This window comes from Opisthocomus hoazin, chromosome 6 (genome assembly GCF_030867145.1).
Source record: "Opisthocomus hoazin isolate bOpiHoa1 chromosome 6, bOpiHoa1.hap1, whole genome shotgun sequence".
Taxonomy (NCBI): Eukaryota; Metazoa; Chordata; class Aves; order Opisthocomiformes; family Opisthocomidae; genus Opisthocomus; species Opisthocomus hoazin.
In genome coordinates, this window is record NC_134419.1 from 23,977,921 (window position 1) to 23,999,914 (window position 21,994).

Consider the following 21,994-nt stretch of genomic DNA (forward strand, 5'->3'; position numbering starts at 1 on the left):
TTTATTAGTGTCACTTGCTCACTCCTATTTGTGTTCATGCCATCAATGAGAGTACTAAATAAAATACTTCACAAGAATAATCGTTGAGGAATTTGAAATAACCTGTTTCTTACCAGGTATGTTCCCTTTAAATGCTGTTGCCCTTCTCTGTTCAGCTCCTTAATTCCTTGCGTGTTTTAAATTCTGCTGCTAATCCTCACTTTCTGACTTTACTATTTGGTCTAATGTGACACCATCTGGAATACTTGCCTGAAATCCTGTTAGACAAGGTTTTCTTTGTTACCTCGCTTATGTTGTATTGAAAATCTATTGAAGAAAAGCTGTCACGTTAGCCTAGTGTGATCTATAGCTGGCAAAATCGTGTTGTGTTAGATCTTGTTTTCCAGGTTCAACTAGGTTTTGAATTTTTTTTTCTTGCAAAATTTGTTCCAGACTTTTGCATGCTCTTGAAGACAGTCTGTTCCAAAGTGGATCATTTTTCTGTCTCTTTGTATGTGTGGGTTTTTTGTCTGTCTTTGAGTGTGTACTTTCAAAGGGGCGGTAGTGTTAATGAGAGTTACCTCCAGGAATAAATGCATTGCAGACTGCAAGGCTCCTGAGTGTTAAAGTTAAATGGTGTTAGAAATTAGTTTTGGGACTACTAATAACAATGCTAAGCCACGTAAGTATATCTAAATAAACCTGAGATTTATTGATATTAAATAATACTGGAACAGCATTTTACTTTTTCCTGTGTGTAGTACTAGTGACTCAAATTAAATTCAACAGGTATAACTGGAAAGGCAGAATTTTATCTGCTTAAGTTTCATCTGAGCCAGAGGACACCACAGGGAGAGCACTTCCAGAAAATTTAAAATTTTACCGAAGGTCAAGGAGCGTTTTTCCATCCCTGGAACACTTCCACTGGATGTAGTGAAAGTTGTCGTAGTAATATTAAGAAAACCTAAAAGTCACCCTTTTTGTATTAAAATCCATGCAGTTGAAAGATAATGTTGCAATTATTACTAGGTGTTTGCTTCTTGCCAACTCCCCCCTCTCCCATTTCAGTTTTATTTCCATTAAGTATCAAATGCAATGGCACAATGTGTAAAGATTTCTGGCTTAAATTAGAGCACAAAATGCCAAGGGTATTTGATCACAAAATATTTTGATTCTGTGTAAATGTTAATTTAGTAACGCAAGGCAGCTGTGAATGGTATTAAATAATTTGCTGAGTAGGGGTAATTGATGGAAAGTGGATTTTAATCATGCTCTTTAACTTTCTAGGAAAATACTTCTTATGCAATGAACCACTGTCAAGCACATGATTATGGGATACTCTGGTAAGGTTTCTGCTGAGTGCTTCATTAAACTATAAATTCTATATTCTGTGAGATGGAATTTGGGAAGACAAACAACTGTGAGTGCATCTTTTGGGTCTCCTGTGGTAATTGATCAAATGATTGTCCTTGACCAGATACTCACTTCCATGGGGAATGTACACATTCAATGAAAGAACAATGTAATCTGCTGTAGGTCAAAGAATCAACAGGCTTCATTACAGCACGCTCTACTTAGTATTCTTTTTAGCATCTCTTTCATGGACTTTTGAACAATTTTACAGACTTTTGATTGCTGTGAGGTTTTTAATTCCTTTAGAGAGGCTTGAACTTAAACCAATTATTTCTCCTTTTTTTCCAGAGTTAGAAGAAAGAAGTGACATCATTAAAACCGGAGTTGTCTTTACTGTTGTGTAAGCATTTTTTAACAGCTTTCGTATAGCTGATTTGCTTTTGATTTGGTGTTCTAGTAGGTAGATTATCAAAGAGCATTTGAATTTGTACTTCTTATGCTGTCATTGTTTTTATTGCAACTTACTCTGTCACCTGACGTACTGTGAATTGATCCCAATGAAACGATGGGATACCTGCAAAATTAATTGGTATAACTCTTAAGATTCTGTTAACTGAAACAGTTATTTCCTGACCGAAACCCATATCTTAGGGTTTAATTAAAATAATGGCATCTGCAGGTTATCCTTATTATCTTGAGCCACATCAAAGTTTAATGGACTTTCTGGAACAGAAACAGACACTATTCAGACAAAAATAAAACAAACAAGCCAGCAATATAATGTGGTGTTATAAATATAGGCCTGTTCTTACTTGAGGACATGCATTTCCGGCACGATGAGAATGGATGTCAGTGTTTATCTAAAGAATAATAGAGATGACATTTTTATGTAAATGTTGAAAAAACTAAGTTTCCATTTAATCATTTATATAAATGGATTTTAAATCCCTGGTCCTCAAATTTGTTGAAATTGAAGGGTTTGGATTTTGTTTTCTAATTAAATTAAAAAACTTAATTCAGACATTTTAGAATAGTTTGCTGAAGTGTAAGGAAAAAACAATGACTTTTGAAAAGGAAATTGGCAATTGCTTTTGTTTTTGTATTTAATTACCTTACTCTGCATCTTGCTTTGAGTTTCTACATTTCTTCCTTTCACTATTCATAGAGATATATATTAGTTTTTAAAATAAATGGAAAGTTGACATGATTTATTACACCTGTTGATTAATATCTCTGCATATTAGTCTATCTCACACAGAATCACTGAATGGTAGGGGTTGGAAGGGACCTCTGTGGGTCATCTAGTCCAACCCCCCTGCCGAAGCAGGGTCTGCTACAGCAGGCTGCACAGGACCTTGTCCAGGCGGGTCTTGAATATCTCCAGAGAAGGAGACTCCACAGCCTCCCTGGGCAACCTCTTCCAGTGCTCCATCACGCTCAGAGTGAAGAAATTCTTCCTCATATTCAGATGGAACTTCCTGTGCTTCAGTTTGTGCCCATTGCCCCTTGTCCTGTCACTGGGCACCACTGAAAAGAGTCTGGCCCCATCCTCCTGACACCCACCCTTCAGATATTTGTAAGCATTTATAAGGTCCCCTCTCAGCCTTCTCTTCTTCAGGCTGAACAAGCCCAGCTCCCTCAGCCTCTCCTCATAGGGGAGATGTTCCATTCCCCTCACCATCCTTGTAGCCCTCTGCTGGACTCTCTCCAGTAGCTCTTCATCTTTCTTGAACTGGGGAGCCCAGAACTGGACAGAGGACTCCAGATGGGGCCTCACTAGGGCAGTGTAGAGGGGAAGGAGAACCTCCCTCGACCTGCTGGCCACACTCCTCTTGATGCATCCCAGAATGCCATTGGCCTTCCTGGCAACCAGGGCACACTGCTGGCTCATGGTCAACCTGTCGTCCACCAGGACACCCAGGTCCCTCTCCGCAGAGCTGCTCTCCAGCCAGCAGGTCTGCCCCAAGCCTGTACTGATGCATGGGGTTGTTCTTCCCCAGGTGCAGGACCCTGCATTTGCCTTTGTTGAACCTCATCAGGTTCCTCTCTGCCGAACTTTACAGCTTGTCCAGGTCATGCTGAGTGGCAGCACAGCCTTCTGGTGTATCCACCACTCCTCCCAGTTTGGTGTCATCAGCAAACTTGCTGAGGGTACACTCTAACTCTTCATCCAGGTCATTGATGAAGAAATCTCAGCTTCTATTAGCTGCTGTTCCCAAGAATTACATGAAAAGGTGATAATGTTCCTTAGTCATAGAAACACTGTGGTTGTAAGAATAGCTGTTGTTACTAGACTTGATTGGTACTTCTGTTCTTAGAGGTAGTATGAATATTATTTTTTAGGTAATGAAATTATGTTGGTAATATGAGTAATTTAGCTACTAGTATTGTTCAATTAATGTATGGTTTATTAACTGGAAGAAGCACCTCACAGAACGCTTTAGAAAAAAATGAGTCTATTTTCAGCTGAAAGTAGTTCATATCTATTCATTGCTTGTTGTCTGACACTGTTATTATTCTGTCACTTTTTATACATGACATTTGGATTTTACTTCAGTTAGCCACTGAGTCATTGATATATTAAAATGTGTAATTTCACTTGAAATGTAGTATTTGATAGTGTCTCATGAGAAAGAGTGAAGTCATTTTGTTACGTATGGAATAAAAAGGTCACAAAAAGCTAATACTGTTGTATACTGTATTAGTATGGGTCATTAGATGTATTGTCTGCAATGAGAATATTTTAGGGTGATGGTAAGTATTGCTACTGAGCCACACACATGAGAGAGTGACTGTAGGCCTGTATTGAATCCTGTGGCTTCTTTGGTGTGCTTCATTTTGTATAGAAGGCTCTGAGTATTGCTTTGCATGTGTGGTTTCAGCTTTGTTTCTGAAGGCGAATGGGGGTTTACAGTCATGTGTTGCTCTGTGTAAGTATCTGTTAATTTCTTCCTAGTAATTGCTGAAACAGGTCCATTCAAGTTGAAAGGAAGACCTGAAATCTTAGACACAAGATATTGTTACATATTTGCAAAAAAAAAAAAAAAAAAGACCTCTCCCACATCTAGCAGGTAGTCTCTTTGGTGGAGTATATAACATTTGTACTTGTTGGATTTTCAGGAGCTGTTGGAGTGCAACTGTCTAAAAGCGTACGTTTTTCATGATTTAATGTGTCAGTTTTGCTCTTTTCAGCTGCACAGGGTCAGAGTTGTGAAAATGGATAACAGAACATGCAGTAGAAAGCTTTGATTTTGTAAGTTGCTCTCGTGCTTCATCTTGTGATACCATAGGAGTTTTCCTTACTCTTACTTGCTACGGTACCTGAATGCTTTGAGAAGTGTGGAGTGACTTGAACATCAATAGGTCAAAGTTCCCTCTTACAATTTTTTGTAGTAAAAGGAAAAACTATGTCTCCTCTATTGATCATACACACCAAAAATTTACTGGGAATGAATTTTATTGCAAGTGGATCTGCTTTGTATTGTGTACTGTGCATCTTTGTGAGGCTATTTTGTGAAATAGTGTGTGTACCCCTGCAAGAATTAATAGGCCCATTGTAGAAACATAAGATGTGGTCGCATTTTCTAATAAAGCTAAGCTATAAGGAGTGCTTTTGTCTAGATTGCCAATGGTGAATGTTAACACTGTAGACTTTCAAGACTGATATCCTGGAGTACTAATTGTTATCTGGTGAATGGCAATGGAGGTTAAATAATGCAAGGTCACTGCTATGTTCTTTTTGTTTTGGGAAAGCTGATTTTAAAAGGTCATTCAGTCCTGTTTTGTGTGACAAGATGGAGGACTTAAATTTTGCAACAGCTATGACATCTAAAAACCAGAAATACAGCGAATTGAAAATGTTTCTCATGAGCTCTTGTAGCCTACAATCATAACTTTGAACTTGCATTCTGGTGATATGCTTAAACAAATTGGTACTGGATGAAACCTTCAGTTTTAGTGTCTTTTGGTGAAATGTCATTTATGTACACATTTCATACTGGACTAAAGGAAAACCTTTGCAAAACTTCTTGCCTCCCTCTCTAATGTGTTCTTGTCCAACATCATCTTGGTCAGGGTAAAATACGAACTTCTCTCAGATCCTGTGCATGGACCACTTTGACAGTTTGAAGGTAGGTGAAAGAGAAACCTTTCAAGCTATGTCATTGAAACCCACATACCAGTTCATTGAAAACAAAATATACAGTGCATACATCTGCCAGACTCTACAAAAAGTTGTTCTAAACTTGGAGAAGCTTTTATGATAAAAGTCAAATTTCTCTGCTAAATACCCTGGCGTTCATTCATGTTGATTCAGAAATGTAATAAGATGTAAATTATTTTTATATAGGCAAATACACGATTTTTCTGTAGTCTTGTTTTTTAATAAATTTCAGTGAAACACGTTGTTAAAATCAGTTTGAGGTAGCATTTCTATCTAAACAAATAAAAGTGAGTGAAATTAATAACTTAGGATCTTTATAAATGAGGATTTTTGGCTACCTCGACTGTAGTAAATCATTTGTTAAAGATCACATTTGCAATGCTCATGCAAAAATTTGGAAAAAATATTATAATTAATACAAATGGGGTTTAGATGCCAATCTTGTAGTAAGAATACGTTTTTTCACCTTGAATTGAAATTCCAGATTCTTTATTTAGTGAAATTCAATTTTCTCTCATTATAAAAACCACTGTAAATGAAACTAAATTCTATGCCTTTCAGACTTTTATATCTCCTTGATATGAATTCGTTCTTTTCCTGCTGTATAATGAGGATACATAATCAAAGGTTAGGGAAGCTGCCTGAATTCCAGAACTATTCTTGCCCTAACTTTACCATACTTAGAAACGTTTGCCAGGATGTCCCTTCGCTGATTTCCTTCTTTATCTTCCCAAAGAAAAGGTGTCAAATATTCCTAAGAAAAAAAACTTATATGACACTTCTTTCCCTAAAATACCCTGTTAAATCTGGATCTGTGTGAAGTTATCTTTCTTCTTGGCAATTTACGTTTCAGAAGTACAGTATGCAGTAGCAAGGACATCATATTTGCAGATATATAGTCTTTACAGAAATGCTAAAAATGTGGCAGAAATGAACAGTTAAGGGCTAGTCTCTGACTTGAAAGAAGCAGCTTGGACCTGAGCTTTTTGTTTAGGAATTTAAGAAAAAAAATTCTCCCTGGTTTTCCCCTATGCTTCTTTCAGGTAAGCCTTCCCAAATTTAGATGATTTGACATTCTAGTTTTAACTCATATCTGAACAATTGAAGCAATATTAGGTTTTGAATTACTTTAAATAGCTATGCTCAAACATGGCTATTTTATGGAACTAGAAATGTATGTAGGTTGAGCATTGTCTGTTTCTTTTCTGACACTTTTTGAGGTACAAAAATTTTACAGGAACACAGCTAGTCTGAAAGGGCCTGGAAAAAACCCAGACACTAGAATCAGGAAAGTAGTATTCTGAAGATCTCTGTGTTTTCTGCCAACAGTTTCAAAAATGGATACATTCATTTCTGGAGGCCAGGAAACTATAGAGCAAGTCTACACTGGACAAATGCTACTCAAAGTAGGGTAATAACCTAATGAATTAACCAACATGCTAGAGGGACACAGAGGCAGATTCTGAGTGGCTTGTAGTAAGTTTTATCCCTACTGTTGTGCTAATAGTCAGGGTAATAATATATTGCCTATGTATGAGATGGGTTCCTGTTTCCTGCTGGCTTCAGAAGTCAGCAGGCTTAAACATTGTGCCAGTGGTTCCCTGGGAGTTGTAATTGGCACATTTAAGCTCCAGCTGCAGCATTTCCCAAGTTTCTTAGTTGCCTGCTGCATTAATTTTCAGCATTCTTTTGACAAGTATTTTATTTAGTGTAGAGTCACAGTGTTAAGACAATAAGTCAGTTCACTATCTCTCCAGTTGAGGGCCAAGAGGGACAAAATATGATCTAGCTCCTGTGAGAGCACACTTTTTCTAAAGAAGTGTATTTTTATTGTAAAATTTTGGGAAAGAGGAAAGGCAAGATCCAAAGATCAGACGTACTAGAGTTAGTAGTCCTGCTTAAACACAGAAAGCAAAACCAGCGAGAAAAAACTATTTTTTTTGTCTCCTCTCTGTTTTCAATGTTACTCATCCTAGTGCATTTTTGTCACAGAAGAAGTTACGCAAACCTATTGCTGGAGGCAATACTTTTGGCATGAATGCTTTTTGGCATGAATGCAAGTTATCCTGTGACCAGCGAGTTGAGAGGGTTTTAGGGGTAGATACTAGTCAATCACAGCTGATTTTCTTGATTTGTTGGTCTTGTTAGACTGACCACGTGTGAATAGATGTGCTAGCTAAAGCAGTGTGACAATTGCATCATAACAGCAATCGTTGAAAGTAATATAAAAATCAAGCTCAACTTTTGATGGAAATCTGGTTTTCAGTCACATTTTTGAGAGGCTGCTAGTGTTTTAAAATTCTTGTATGCAAGTGTTTGTGGCTGTAATTCTGAGAAGACTGATGCTAGGAACACTATTTTTGACATGTGACTGCATCATCAGTAGGAACAAAATTTTGTTTTCCTGTGCGTTGCCAGAGTTCCTATAAATGTTGACTATGTTAGATGCTCATGGTTTTGCCTTTCTGTGCATACATGTGGTATATACGCATGGACACCTGTGGCATGAGTACACCTTTATGCATGCATACTTTAAATATGAATTCTAAGTACCCAAGGGAATTAAGTAACCATAACTGTGCAGAATTTCTTGGCTATGAACCATTCACCCAACTCCAGCAGGCAGAAAGCAGAGCCCAGTGAGCAGAGACTGGAACTGTACAAACACGAATTGCAATGAAACTTGCACAAGGCCTCTGCAGGTTGGTCTGACAGGTTTTGCATAACTTGAGCTTGAGCCAAGCCATGCCAGGCCTCTGATGAATACAGCATAAACTGGACTTTGGACGGTAAAACTACTAAGCCGTTGTTGATGACATACTATGTTTCTGTCAGTTATTAAATGTTTCTACTCTGGATGAGTGCAAGGTAAGTCTGTGCTGCTTTGCACTCTCCTGCATGTGATAGCGGAGTGTGCAGCTGAGTAGCTCCTCAGTGAGGTCTTTAAACACATCCAGCCCTGAGCCTGACAATTTGGTTTTGTTTGTATCTGGACAATCTGTTGCCTTTGTTTTTCTCAGGCTGTGGAAAGATCATACTCACTGTCTTCTATACTTACTGAAATGTGGGCCCAAAGTTGAAAAGTATAGGGATGTGCATGCAGTTTAATCATTCCCTCTGTGTGTTAATCTTAGTGTTATGGCATGCAATAAGCATTTACCCTTGGTTTGGATTAACTACTAATAAAAGATAGCCTTCTCAACATCTACTGAGATTGGTGCAAGTTTTTTTTTCTTTCAAATTTATTTCCAAAATAAGCAACTCATATACATATTTTGGTCAGTCTTTGTAGAAGTTTTTGTTTAATATATGAGAGAGTAAATTGGGCAAAGGAGAACTTGTAAAGGCATTTTACACTAGTTACCATCTGCATGTAGCTATAATTACAACTCCATATTTCTTGCACTTTGATTTAAAATGTGGCCGAATATGCTCCTCTTCCCAGTAAACTATCTTCTCTGATACCAAAGTAACTCCTGAAGATGGTCAGGAACTGTTTTCATAGATATCTTTAATAGAGATATTTTCAGATCTGATTATCTTTGCTGAGTGGAAAGCTAAAGCTGAAAGAACCCTTTCGGTTTTAAAAAGGTTGCTGTCTAATACTTTTATTATTTACAGTTGTATACATGCTAAGTATAGTTGACTTGAGGATAAGGGGCAACGGGCACAAACTGAAGCATAAGAAGTTCCAGCTGAACATGAGGAAGAACTTTTTCACTCTGAGGGTGACAGAGCACTGGAACAGGTTGCCCAGAGAGGTCTCTTCTCTCCAGAGAAGTAGAATCCTCATCCGCCTGGATGAGGTCCTGTGCAGCCTGCTGTAGGTGACCCTGCTCCGGCAGAGGGGTTGGACTAGATGATCCACAGAGGTCCCTTCCAACCTCTACCATTCTGTGATTCTGTGAAAGAGGAGTCATAACCTGATAGAGAGGTGTGTGATTCTTTCTTGTTTTGGAATGACAATATAGTGCTTTGTTTCCTGCAAGGACAAATGGTAGATGGAGATGGTAAACTTGCAGTTTATAATCTAGCCACTGCTGTAACAGAGTCAATAATGGATGTACAGCTTACTGAGACCTGAAAAAATAATATCTGAAAATTAAATGATGCTAAACTCTGTATTTTCTCTATTCTTATGCACTCTAAATGACAATAATAAAAATAACTCTTTGTATCAATGCTAGTTACATATAGTTCAAATAGGCAAGAAGCATCCCTTCACTGCCAAACAGTAAGGATGAAACTCAGAACATCTTGATGTTTGTAGTAGTTTTGGTGCGGACGTGACCAGGCCCAGGATTTCTCTTTGGTAATGTGTTATAGTTTGGCCATGGCCGGCAACAAAAGGGCCATGCAGCCACTCTGCCGCCCCTCCCCCTGGTGGGATGGGGAGGAGAATGGACAGGAAAAAGGCAAAAACTCATGAGTTGGGATAAGGCAGTTTAACAGAACAGCAAACAAAGGGAAACAGTAACAACAATACAGATAAGAAGAATGCACAACACAAACAGCAGAACACACAAAGCAACTCTCACTGCCCACTGCCATGTGCCCTCCCGAGCTGTGACTGCCTTCCCGCCGCCCCGCTCCCCCCAGCCCGAACCTAGCATGGCAGCACATGGTGTGGAATACCCTGTTCTGTTTGCCCAGGTTGGGTCAGCCCGCCTGGCTGTGTCCCCTCCTGGCTTCTGGTGAACATTAACCTTGTCCTGGCCGAACCCAGGACATAATGTAATCCTGTTAGCTCTTCAAGTTATTCTGCTCAAAATTCTTTGATGTTATTAGGATTTTATCATAGTGAATTACAATTACAATTACCTATGTATTAACAATGAAAAGTGTTCAAGATTCCATCTATTCATGCATCTTTTAAAAATGCAAGAAATTTTTTAGGAACAGTTGTTATACATGCCAGGCTCTGACAGGAGAATTGTTATGAAAGGTTACACACTGTTGAAGATTTTTTTGAGTTTAAGCACGAGTAACCTTGCTGATTTCTCATTGCTAGAGTAATACGTATGTTTTGCATATATTTAATTGTCTACTGAAGTAATTGTTTGGTAGCATATTTGTATTGCAGTGTTAATGCCATATTAGTTTAAAAATATTAATTTAAAATTTAACACATTTGGTATTTCTAAACTTCCAAGTCATTATATTTCGCTTATTGCTCCAGAAATAAATAGCTATGAAAGTGATCTAAGGGAGTAAAATTTAGCAATTTTCCGTTTACTGGTTAGGTGTACTGAAATTATTTTCTCTCGCAAGGCAGTTGAAACAGTACTTTTTTCATCTGTTTTAGATGTTCAATAGGAACTACTAAAACCTAGATGGATCGACAACAGATTAACCAAAACACTCAGAATGAAGTTACAGGGAAAAAAACATGTCTTTCTGTCAGTAAATCTCATAATGGCAACTCGCAAATTACAATTAAAGGTACCAACAGTCTGAAACTCTCTAAGAGCTCACTAGTGAAAAAAATAATTTGAGCAATTTCAACAGCACCTCTCCCCCCCAGAAAAAAAACCAAAACCAAATACCACAAACAAACCTAAAAGCAATATTTCACTGTGATACATTTAGAAGGTCACAAGATTCCACTGAAACCATCACAATGGTGGAAGCTCTTGGACTGATTTTTCCTGGGTTACAGCATGCTTGAGGAAAATCTTAGCTTCCATTTCCCAAGTTTGCTTTTTCTCTGTAAACTTTGCTCAGTAGAATTTCATGGCTCTGCTAAACATAAAACTTCTCAGATGGTATGGAAAGGATGAAATTCCTGCAACTTTCTTCATGAAGTTTTAATAAAATTTCAGGTATGACTGGCCATTCAGCTTGTCTAGTTTTGTTTTTTTCTTTCTCTGCTACATGGGTCAGATAAATGATCAGTCTAGCCCATTCTGTGCCAGTGGCAACAGGCAATGCTATTTTTAGAAAGCATGCCAGCTGGGCTGCATTCTGCTGTCCTATCTACTTCTACTCTGCTCCCCACCTCCTCCCAGCTGTAATGATCATATCAGAGATGTTAAGGGGGGGAGTATAGAATCATAGACTCATGGAATGCTTTGGGTTGGAAGGGACTTTAGAGGGACATGTTCAACTAGACCATGTTGCTCAGAGTCCTGTCCAACCTGGCCTTGAATGTTTCTAGGGATGGGGCCTCCACTACCTCTCTGGACAACCCATTCCAGTGTTTCACCACCCTCATGGTAAAAAATTTCTTCCTTATATCCAGTTTAAATCCACCCTCCCTTAGTTTAAAGCCATTACACCTTGTCCTGTCACAACAGGCCTTTCTAAAAAGATTGTCCCCATCTTTCCTATAGGCTCCCTTTAAGTACTGAAAGGCCACAATAAGGTCTCCCCGCAGCCTTCTCTTCTCCAGGCTGAACAGCCCCAACTCTCTCAGCCTTTCCTCATAGGAGAAGTGCTCCAGCCCTCTGATCATTTTTGTCATCCTCCTCTGGACCCGCTCCAACAGCTCCATGTTCTTGTGCTGAGGGCACCAGAGCTGGATGCAGGACTCCAGGTGAGGTCTCACCAGAGCAGAGCAGAGTGGCAGAATCGCCTCCGTCAGCCTGCTGGCCATACTTCTTTTGATGCAGCCCAGGATATGGTTGGCCTTCTGGGCTACGAGTGCACAATGCCAGCTCATGTCCATCTTTTCATCCACCAGTACCTCCAAGTTCTTCTGGGCGGGTCTGCTCTCAATCCCTTCATCCCTCAACCTGTATTGATAGCGGGCGTTGCTCCAACCCAGATGCAGGCCCTTGCGCTTGGCCTTGTTGAACCTCATGAGGTTCATACAGGCCCACTTCTCAAGCTAGTCCAGGTACCTCTGGATGGCATCCTATACTTCTGGCATGTCAACTGCACCACTGATCTTGGTGTCATCTACAAACAAAAAAAATGTGGCGGAGATGAAACAGTAGAAATGAAAGATGCAGCTGTCTAGTGTTCATTCTAAAAATTCCTTGCCATGATAGAAAAAATGTTTGTTGTGTAAAACAAAGTGATGCAAAACAGTCTTGCAGTTCACCCTCACAAGCTCTATTACCTCTCATTTATACAATTTTCTATTTTAGCTGAAACTGTTGCTCTGACTTCATGGCAAAAAAAAAATAGCCCTCTTGGTTAATCCTTGCACAAAATATTACTCTAAAACAAATTTCACAAAAACAATGCAAGAATAGTAGTACAAGATTTAAGTAGTTCAGATTCCTGCAGAAAAAAAAAAAAAAAAAATCTGTGCCAAACTTTCAAGGTTCCCAAGTTTGTGCCAGGAAAGTTCTGGAAAACTAGATTTTTGCCTTTGGCCGTGATTTAAATCCTTGACAGGCTGGGCTGTAGAGCTTGTGAGTTGCACTAGAACCCTGTCTGGATTCACGGATAGGAATGAGAAGGCTTCCCTCTAGACAGGCTATGGTGACATAGCTAGAGAAGCTGTCTGCCTCTTTTCAGAAAATGACTGTCCACTCTGAATGGAGTACTAGAACAGTCTTTGGCCAAGAGGGAGAGAGGAGAGCCCTACAGCTACATCATTAGAGCACTGCATCTGCTTTAGTTTCAGAAGATGTTTGGGGATCACGTCCCTGCTGGAAACCAGTGGCAGGTTCCCAGAACTTCACAGACTTGTGCCCTAACTAGTGCCAATGAAAAAGCAAAACCAAATCACAAGCTAACCCCAAACAAAAATACTACAGTATAATATTTAATTTGGTTCTGGTAACCTAAGATTAGAAGTTATGTGCTATTTCTAATGCTTTAGTAACATTAAATAAGCATATCTTCATTGAGACATGACTGAAGTGTGTCCAACTACCATTACTAAGGTGTTGCTGAAATTGAGAGGTACTATTGTCTCTTGGTCAGCAAGCAAGAATAATTTCTCAAAGAGAGTATGTTTTCAGAGAACACGTTTGGATCCTTATGCAGAAGTAGATATCAGCTAAGGTCTAAACTGTGTATTACAGTTACTCATTGTGAAGTGATAACAGGTCTTTGCTAGCAGTTTTTTAATGCTTCAGTTACCCTGCTTCAATTGTATTTTCTTTTCTAATGCCATTTCAGTACTGAACAGGGATCCAAGATTTGTCCTTTCACTTTCTCAGTGCTAAGCAGAAAACAACTGTATTCCTCTCTCAAGTACTGTGAGGGGTTGATGGAAGAACTGGCAGAATAATATCGCCTCCATCTGATGCTTGTGTTTCTACATTTTTATAAAAGATTATTCTTTAAAGTGCACAAAAAATTTAAGCCCATATTTCAAGTATTGTCCACTTGGCCCTAAATATGTCTCTTAAGTCCCAGAAATGTGAGTATGAATAGAGGAAACCATGGTCTGCTCTCCAATGCTTATCTTGTACATGCTTAGTAATACGATACTTAGTTGAAATCTGAAACCCATAGGCGGTATTGCTTTATCTCATTTGATAAGATTTTTAGCAAACTCTGCCTCCTGGCAGATATTCTGTAGCAGCTTTTTGAAGGGTTAAAAATGCAGCAGATATGTTTCAACTTCAGGTCCTGCTCTAGCATCTTCAACAGGTCTGTAAAAACTGCCTGATGGATAATGTTAAGGAAACCTGGAGGGAGTTACACAGTAACGTTCACGAGCGACCATTGGGCAGAATACTTTCTTATCAGTCTCAGACAAGAGAGAAAGGGCTGTTATTTTAATGCTATATAAACATTTTTAATGGGATGAGGTTTTATACATCAACGTGTTATTTACCAGTAATATATTGATACATATTAGGGAAACAATTTTACTTAAAAATATTCTTAAAGACTCCAGTCTAGAACTTGTTTGTTTAAATGTGTATCTTTTCAATGACTTTGAGCTTGTTCATCCTCCATGTTTTGTCTTAAATGTGACTGTAACTGATAACTATAGTTTTCTTCTCACGTAAATTTCAGACTGGACTAATTCTGTGGAAACAGAATGTTGTGTCTTTGAACTTTGTTGGCAATTTTCCTGAGAGGTGATACATTACCTGATTTGCAAGCATGGCAAAAATTGTGTGGCAATTTTAGAAAGTGTTTATTATACAGACTAAAGAAACAAACAATTTTAGAAGTTAGAGCCCTTTTTCATTCCTGTTGTCTATGTTCATCTTATGTAAACTAATAATATTTTTTTTATTACTTCAACTAGTTTTTTGTGTACTATGTGGAAATAATAGGAAACATTTGTTGTAGTGGAAATCATCTGCATAGCTTTTCAAGCAGCGCTATTTATTGGTGTCTTATTACGCATCACCAGCAGAGGTTTGCACACTGAATGAGATGCTGATTAGCTTTATGCTTGCTTATGAAAGATAGTTGGATCTGTAGCTACATGTGTTTGCACTATACCCTCATGGTATCTGTGATTGTACTTAGCATATATTGTGGACAGTTTTCTGGAAGACTGTCGTATTTCTGAATGCTCAGCTAGTAAGAGAAGAAAGATCATTTTCCTCCTAAAGTAAACCTTTATGTTTAGTCAGTGAGCTTTCCTGTGTATTGCCTTCCAAACTAAAGGGGAAACGTATCTCTTCTGTCAGCTGCTCTAAGCCTGCACCTAATCACATTAAGCTCAAGCTTCAGGATGCTCAAGTATACCTGTAACATGGACATACAGAGAACCTTCATATTATCCCTTTAGGCAGCCTGCATAAAAGATCAGCTGTGCTAAAGGCCCATGGTATCAGAGAATCAACTACATCTTTGGAATACATTACACTCCAAAAAAGACAGAGAGAAAACAGATCTTCCCTTTCTGAATGAAAGCACTGGTGTGACTCTTTCAGTATCTTTGCTTTAGAATCTGTCCTCTTCTGTAGACATAAGTGAATTTCTCCTTTGATTGGGTGTTTTTTGGTTTTGTTTTTTTTTTTAATTGAATGTGTTTAGAACAACCTATCTTGCTTTTGTAAGTGCTTCTGCAAGCGTTTAGTAATACGTAATCTTGCATCTTGAAAAATTGACTTGCAAGAGTAGATGTGTTGTATCTTCTTAGAATTTGAAGCTACTGCTTTGGAGTTCATCCAAAGCTCTTTTTTTGTCGTCTTTAACGTGTATATTGTGATGCCTGGCTGGTGAAAAGTTTCCTGTTCTTGATGAACTGGTTTTCTAGACTAGATGGGGGTTTGTGTCATGACTGAGACAGTAGTCAGTGGCTGGGGGTTTGCAAAGAGTGTTTATTCATTTGTCTCTGTTATCTGGAATTTACCTGTTCTTGAAATCAAACAGATGAGTAAAATAGAGATGCATGGAATATAGATGATGAATAGCTATTTTGTTCTGACCGATAATCTAACAGAAGACTGTCATGTACCATTTTGCAAGCCTCTAGCTGACACTGTTTACAGCTGCCTGCAATTGAGACAGAAAATATTGCTCAATTAGTTAAAAAATGAATTTTGAATTAATTATTCAGTAGTGTCTTGCAGAATTGGAGTCTCTTTGTCCAACAGGTACTTGGAAGTGCCCCCTACTTACATGTACGGTAACAGGAGAGCTTGTCACTGAATGCAGCACAGTTGCATCCAAGGAAGATGTGGGATATATCCATTCTTCTCTAAAAAGTGTATTATTGACAGGCTACTGTTCTCTGTATTCTTCCTGTGCACTGGACTGAGATTTTTTCATTTCATGCATCATCATTCACAGCTTGCTGGAGTAATTCCATAAAGTCAGTACATATTCTTAATACACACAAACAGAAGAGAGAACAATATATTTTTGCTGTTGTTTTTGAAAGCTGGACACATTTGCATAGATCTAATTTTCCTTTTCACCTCCTGGTGAAGTCTACTGAGGGAGGAAAAAAAAACCTCAGCCCCTAGTTCGTTTAGAATATTTGTAAGCTTGGAGCCCTTTACTGATTTGTTACAGTGTGTGGTTTTCTGTAAGGGTTTTATCACTTCAGTTAATAAGGAAAAAACCCCTGATTTAAAAGGAGAGATATTGTGTAGTCTAGCTGCAATCACCTTGATAGTACTTCACCTGTTAGAGTGAAGGCATTTAAATAATTATTTGTGATATAAATGACCTCTTGGCTTTGACCTAGACACGCAAGTGGACTTACATATTCATATTCTGCTACACAGCCTTGTCTGTTAATGTGTGATTAGGAGCGAGAACCTAGTTTATTGCCCTAAGAGTTTTATAGTGTGTGGGAGTCCTCAGCTGGTGAGGAGGGACTGTAACTGAGTGTCAGTGATGCAGGGTGGGAAAGTGCTTTTCTGTGCACTTGACCTTGGTAGGCCTTTTACTAGCTGGTATAGTTTAAAACATCAAAACTACCCTGAACTGTATGAACCAATATCAAGTTGGCTTTTTAAATCTTTGTGGTGGGAAGTATAATGTCTTGTTCCTGTAGTCAACGTATGCTGCATGCTGCTCATGCTCCAGGTTGTAGCTGGAATCCTTTGGCAGCGAAGTCGAACTGAGGATCGCCCATTGCTGATTTTCCTTTCTGCCCCTTCCCCAGTCTCTGGCTGCTTGTTCGTATCATTGTGATATCCCTCAGTTGTGGAATCATGCTGAGAACAGGGCACGAATGAAGAAATAGTATGCCGTGGCAGGGATGCCAAACAGAAAAAATGACTCCTTGAACTGCCTGTATTGCTGCATGTTTCTGAAACCTCAGTACCACTGATTGGAAGACTTGGAAATATAATGACCAATGTATTGTCAAGAGTAAAGGGGGGCATGTTGGTGCTTTTTGTTTGCTATAGGTATACGAGGATATGCATCCATTTCTGTAAAAGATAGCTGAAAAGTTTAATGAGTTTTGTCCAGAATAGAAAGTGTCAGGGTTGAACTGAGGCTGCACTGCGTGGCCTGGAGACCAATAAAATAAAAACGTGGTTTAGGTGCTGATTAAAAATGCATGTGTTTATGGTGGAAAACAGCAGGAAGTTCTGTAAGGTAGATAGAAAGAGTAATGGGGAATTAACACCATCAGTGACATATTTCAAAACAAGATGGAAGATAATGTGTCTGTTTTGGGGCTCATTGCTGATTGTAAGAGGCATAATATTGAGAAAAAGCCTGCTCTTTTAAGTTTTCCTTTGTCTAAGGAAAAGTGATGTGATATATTGTTTAAGAATAAAGACAATGGCATCAAAATTACAACATGAGATTGGTCTGTCTGATTGGTCATGTGAAAAAAAAGTTTCAATTTTGTTTTTTTCTCATCTGTTTCCAAAAGTCGGATGTTATTTTTTTAGAAGCAATATTTCATACATTCAGGTTTTCAGGTTAAACCTGATTCTGTGGTTAATATTCCTCACTTAGGATAGGCATGATTACTTGTGGCAACTGAGCCCTGGTTTCTAGAAGTCATATTTTCCGGTGGATTTTTTTCTTTAGAAAATTACTGCTCAGTGGCTTTGAGACTGCATCCAAAACCATAATATATGATCTGAAGTAAGCTATGTTACTTCACGTTTGTATCTCCGCAGTTTTCTAGGGAATGATTAATAAGTGTATCTGTTTGCAGCACCTGGAATGTCTCCCAGTTTGAGCAAACATTTGCTGCATGTGCGTCAAGCAAATGCTCCGAGGATACCTACATCCCTGGATGGTAAGCTTTGTTAAAGGTCACGTGCCTGCTCACAGTGGTACGATCTTTTGATAGCAAGCGTTGCTTACCCAAGACAAAATTCTGCGTTGGACTATGTGGTAAGTACAGGCAGTGCTAGAAATTACTATTTGTGAGTAAGCCTCAGACCCCGGGTGCTATGTAGATAGTGTCCAAGTTGATGTGCGGGTGATGACTGATCACCATGGCACCTGCGCAGGTGTGACTTGCATGACCTTTGTCTTCCACATCACATCAAAAGTGATCACTAATTCAAGGTACTTTCTGTGTGCTTAGAATTTTGTCTTGGGTAAGTAACGTGGCTTACTTCAGATCACATATTATGGTTTTGGATGCAGTCTCAAAGCCACTGAGCAGTAATTTTCTAAAGAAAATAATCTACAGGAAATAATATATACTTAGCTCTGTTGGTATACTGACAGAAAAGAGAATTTTCATGTTTTTAACTCAGTGAGTTTAGTCTCAACCTTTTTTTTAAGCTCCTCTGAAGTGCAAAGGGAAATGCAACTAGGTATTGTTGTTGCCATTTCTGACTGTATCTATACTGTGTGTTAACATTCTGAGCTGTCCACAAGTATTTTTCTAAGAGAAAAAATTAAATCTTTTTTTTACAGTTTCAGCAATATTGCTTGACTAATGTGCCACATAGAGATTGGACTCTGCTCAGTTCAGCAGTACAGTGCTGCAAGAATGATCAGGCACTGTTCTGTATACTTGCTAAGATGCTAGTGTTTCGTAATGTAGAATAGTCTGAGAAAGTGTTAAAGAGAACCAAGAGTAGGGGCCAAATATACACCAAGGATAGCAGGCATACTCTTTCTTCAGGACTAGCGATTTGGTCCCCAGCTAAGAAGAAATTCTTGCTATTTGACTTTGTGCAGGGTACTGCCAGCAACTATGACAGTCCCAGAGGAAGGTGCTATATGCTGAGGCAGTGTTGTGGGAAGAGACAGTAGTATGTGACCATTGAAAGTTAACAACATGTCTTTAAAAAAGATAGAGCTTGAAGGTGCTAGGTGTCATATTTTTTCAACATCAGCTGTTTTGCATATGTGGCCACTACTGATGGAGTAGTACCTGAGGTATTAGTTCTTCCTTTCTTTTTTCTCTTTTGCAAGATAATTTAGTCTAATGTGTGGACGGAGTTTGAGACCAAGTGAGAATGCGGGACCTGGTATCTTGCTAGGGAAGCCAAGCTGCAGTGCTGCCACTGTGTACCTGTGTGCAACTTTCCAGACTGTCACTTTCCAGCCTTGGGCAGGACCAGGATCCTGATTTCTAAGACATACTCAGTAGGTATTACAGAAACCAACTAAAGATCTGTCTGGGAAGTAATCATGACTACATTTCCTAAAGGTTGCATATGGATAGACCTATTGCTTATACTATCTTTTTTTTTATTTAAGCCACCATATTTTAGGTCAGGAGTACCTGCCAGAGATTTGCAACATTTTGAAATGAGAAATGCCTTGCCTCTGCTTCCACAGAAAATGACCTACTTTCATAAAAATCCCAGCCCATGGCTGGAAACTGTATATGAACTTATCCTATAGCAGAAAGATCTTTTTCTTAGAGATAATAGAAAGCTTATAAAATTATACTAATAAGATGTGATTTTAAAAACTAGGTATTGCATTTCACAAGTTCAAATTCTAACATGTCAGAATTACTTCTGTAACACTAACCTTAGGTAGCTAGAAGTGTATTTTGTTACCTAAGCTTAAACTCACTTAGCAGTTATGATGCAATTTGATTTTTAGTTTCCATGGGAAAAAAAATAGAAGTGAAATATTTGTGTAACATTTTTAAACATTGAAAAGATCTCATTAGTACTACTTTCAAGGATGATCACTTTGTGTTAGTAGGCATAGGATCAGACTCAAGGAAATGAAACCGAGTACCATAGTTAAATTACAGTGAGAAATTACCCCTCTCTAAATGTTCCTTCTCTTTTTTTGGACATACAGTTTTTCTCAAGTGTGAACATGAATAAAATTTAAAATCATCATTTAATACTTTCAGAGGAATGCAACATAGTAAAAATCTGTAACTGAACTCCAAGCATTGAAATCAGTACTGTATCATAGAAATAATTTAATAACAGTTTATGCTTGGTTATAATGAGACATGCACACAAAGCAAGCTAGATTAAACCTCAAAGTCCAAATCCTGATCTTAATTAACACCAGCATAAATCTACAGTAAATACACTGAATGCAATATTACAGCAGGATCAATGAAAATAGATTGGAATGTCAACGTACCACAAAATACTGTGCTCTTCTCACTTATTTAACACAGTTCCACTCATATAATAGTGTAAAGATAATTGTCCAACCCTAACACATTATGTTGGTGTGTAGCTCTTAATTAACAGAGCAGGGCTTTTGAGTCATTAGGAAGTACGCTGTATTTTAAGTTCACAAGGACTTTAGCATGTATTATATTAAAGAGAACATCATGCATAAGTGACTAGAGGGACAACTGAATTCCATATTCCGAAATACTTGGCTTAGCAGCACAGTTCACCATTGCCAACTACAGAAAAAACTCTCACGTGTCAAGTGATAGCTACAACCCTCCTCCCCATGGCTGCAAGGGCAGCTCCTTCAGGCAGTGCCTGGAGGGTGGCTGGGCATTTGCCAGCTGAGCTCCTCTGAGTTAAAATATAGAAACTAATCTCTGCCCTACCTCCCCCAAAGGTAAATGGAGCTCCTAGATTAAAATTTGACAAATCATTATAGTGTCAAAACAAGCAACATAAACTTAGAATAATTATGTCACATTTATAAAATTCAATTGTATTTTATGGGTAAGAGCAACTTACAATTAATTGTCTTTGCAGAGTTTTAACAATGCAGCTGTCTAAAGCCTAGTAAGACAGTATTATATGGATGAAAATTCTTCGTGGTAAATTTTTTCTACAGTGTTACCACAGTTTTTCAACACTCAGTGGTAATGGGGCATCTCCTTATAGTGGCACAATGACACAAATGTTATTGTGTTCAGAATATGTGATAAATATGATTGTCACATCTGATGAAAAAGAAGACATTTGTATCATTTTAACATACTGTTTGGATACCAGACATACCATAATTCGTACTTTTATTATGGTAAGATAATAATAATCTACAGATACAGAAATTGCTATGTCAGATGTCTCTTAGTATCTGAGCCATCGATGAGAAGACGAGGTCCTCATGGCATGCCTTGCATTGAGAGGGTGAACTCCTGTTGCAGAGTCAGGACAACACCAGTTCTGACCAATTGTCTTGTGATTTTGAACAGCATCTCTTTCAAGCCAGTGTAGTGTTTTGTTACAAAAGCTTTTAAGAACCTACTAGAAAGTTTGAAGTTGTCCTAGTTGATTGTTAGGAAGAGGACGGCACATTCTGACAGTGACGTCTCTGGGTAACTTAGGGCATTTCAGAGTCCTGGTTTCCCTCTCCAGTAACTTCTCAATGGAAATCAAGTTGAAGTGCAAAGGCATATTGTAGATCTCCCCTCACTCCTCTTACACTTCATGTTCTTTGAGTAGAAAATAGATTCTGAATACAGACCAGACATTTAAACTGAAACTCACTTATTTTCCTTCTTTCTTTTACTAGGAGACATGGGAAAATCTAAACAAAAAGTTCCTAACTTGCTTTCATTGGTTTCCCAATACAGAAATCTACATCTCCAAAGTGAAGTATTCTGTTCAAAATGTTTAATGAACATTGGGGAGGGTGATGGTCCCCTTCGGTCTTGGCTACATGTGTTTATTCATTTTCTTAACACTTTGTTTCTTCCCAGTGGATCTTCCCCATAGCCTGGCAGTGGCCCGTGTGCCTGCCCCAGACTCAGCCAACACCAGCCTGTGGGTTGTCACCCACTGACCCCCAGCTGCCAGCCCT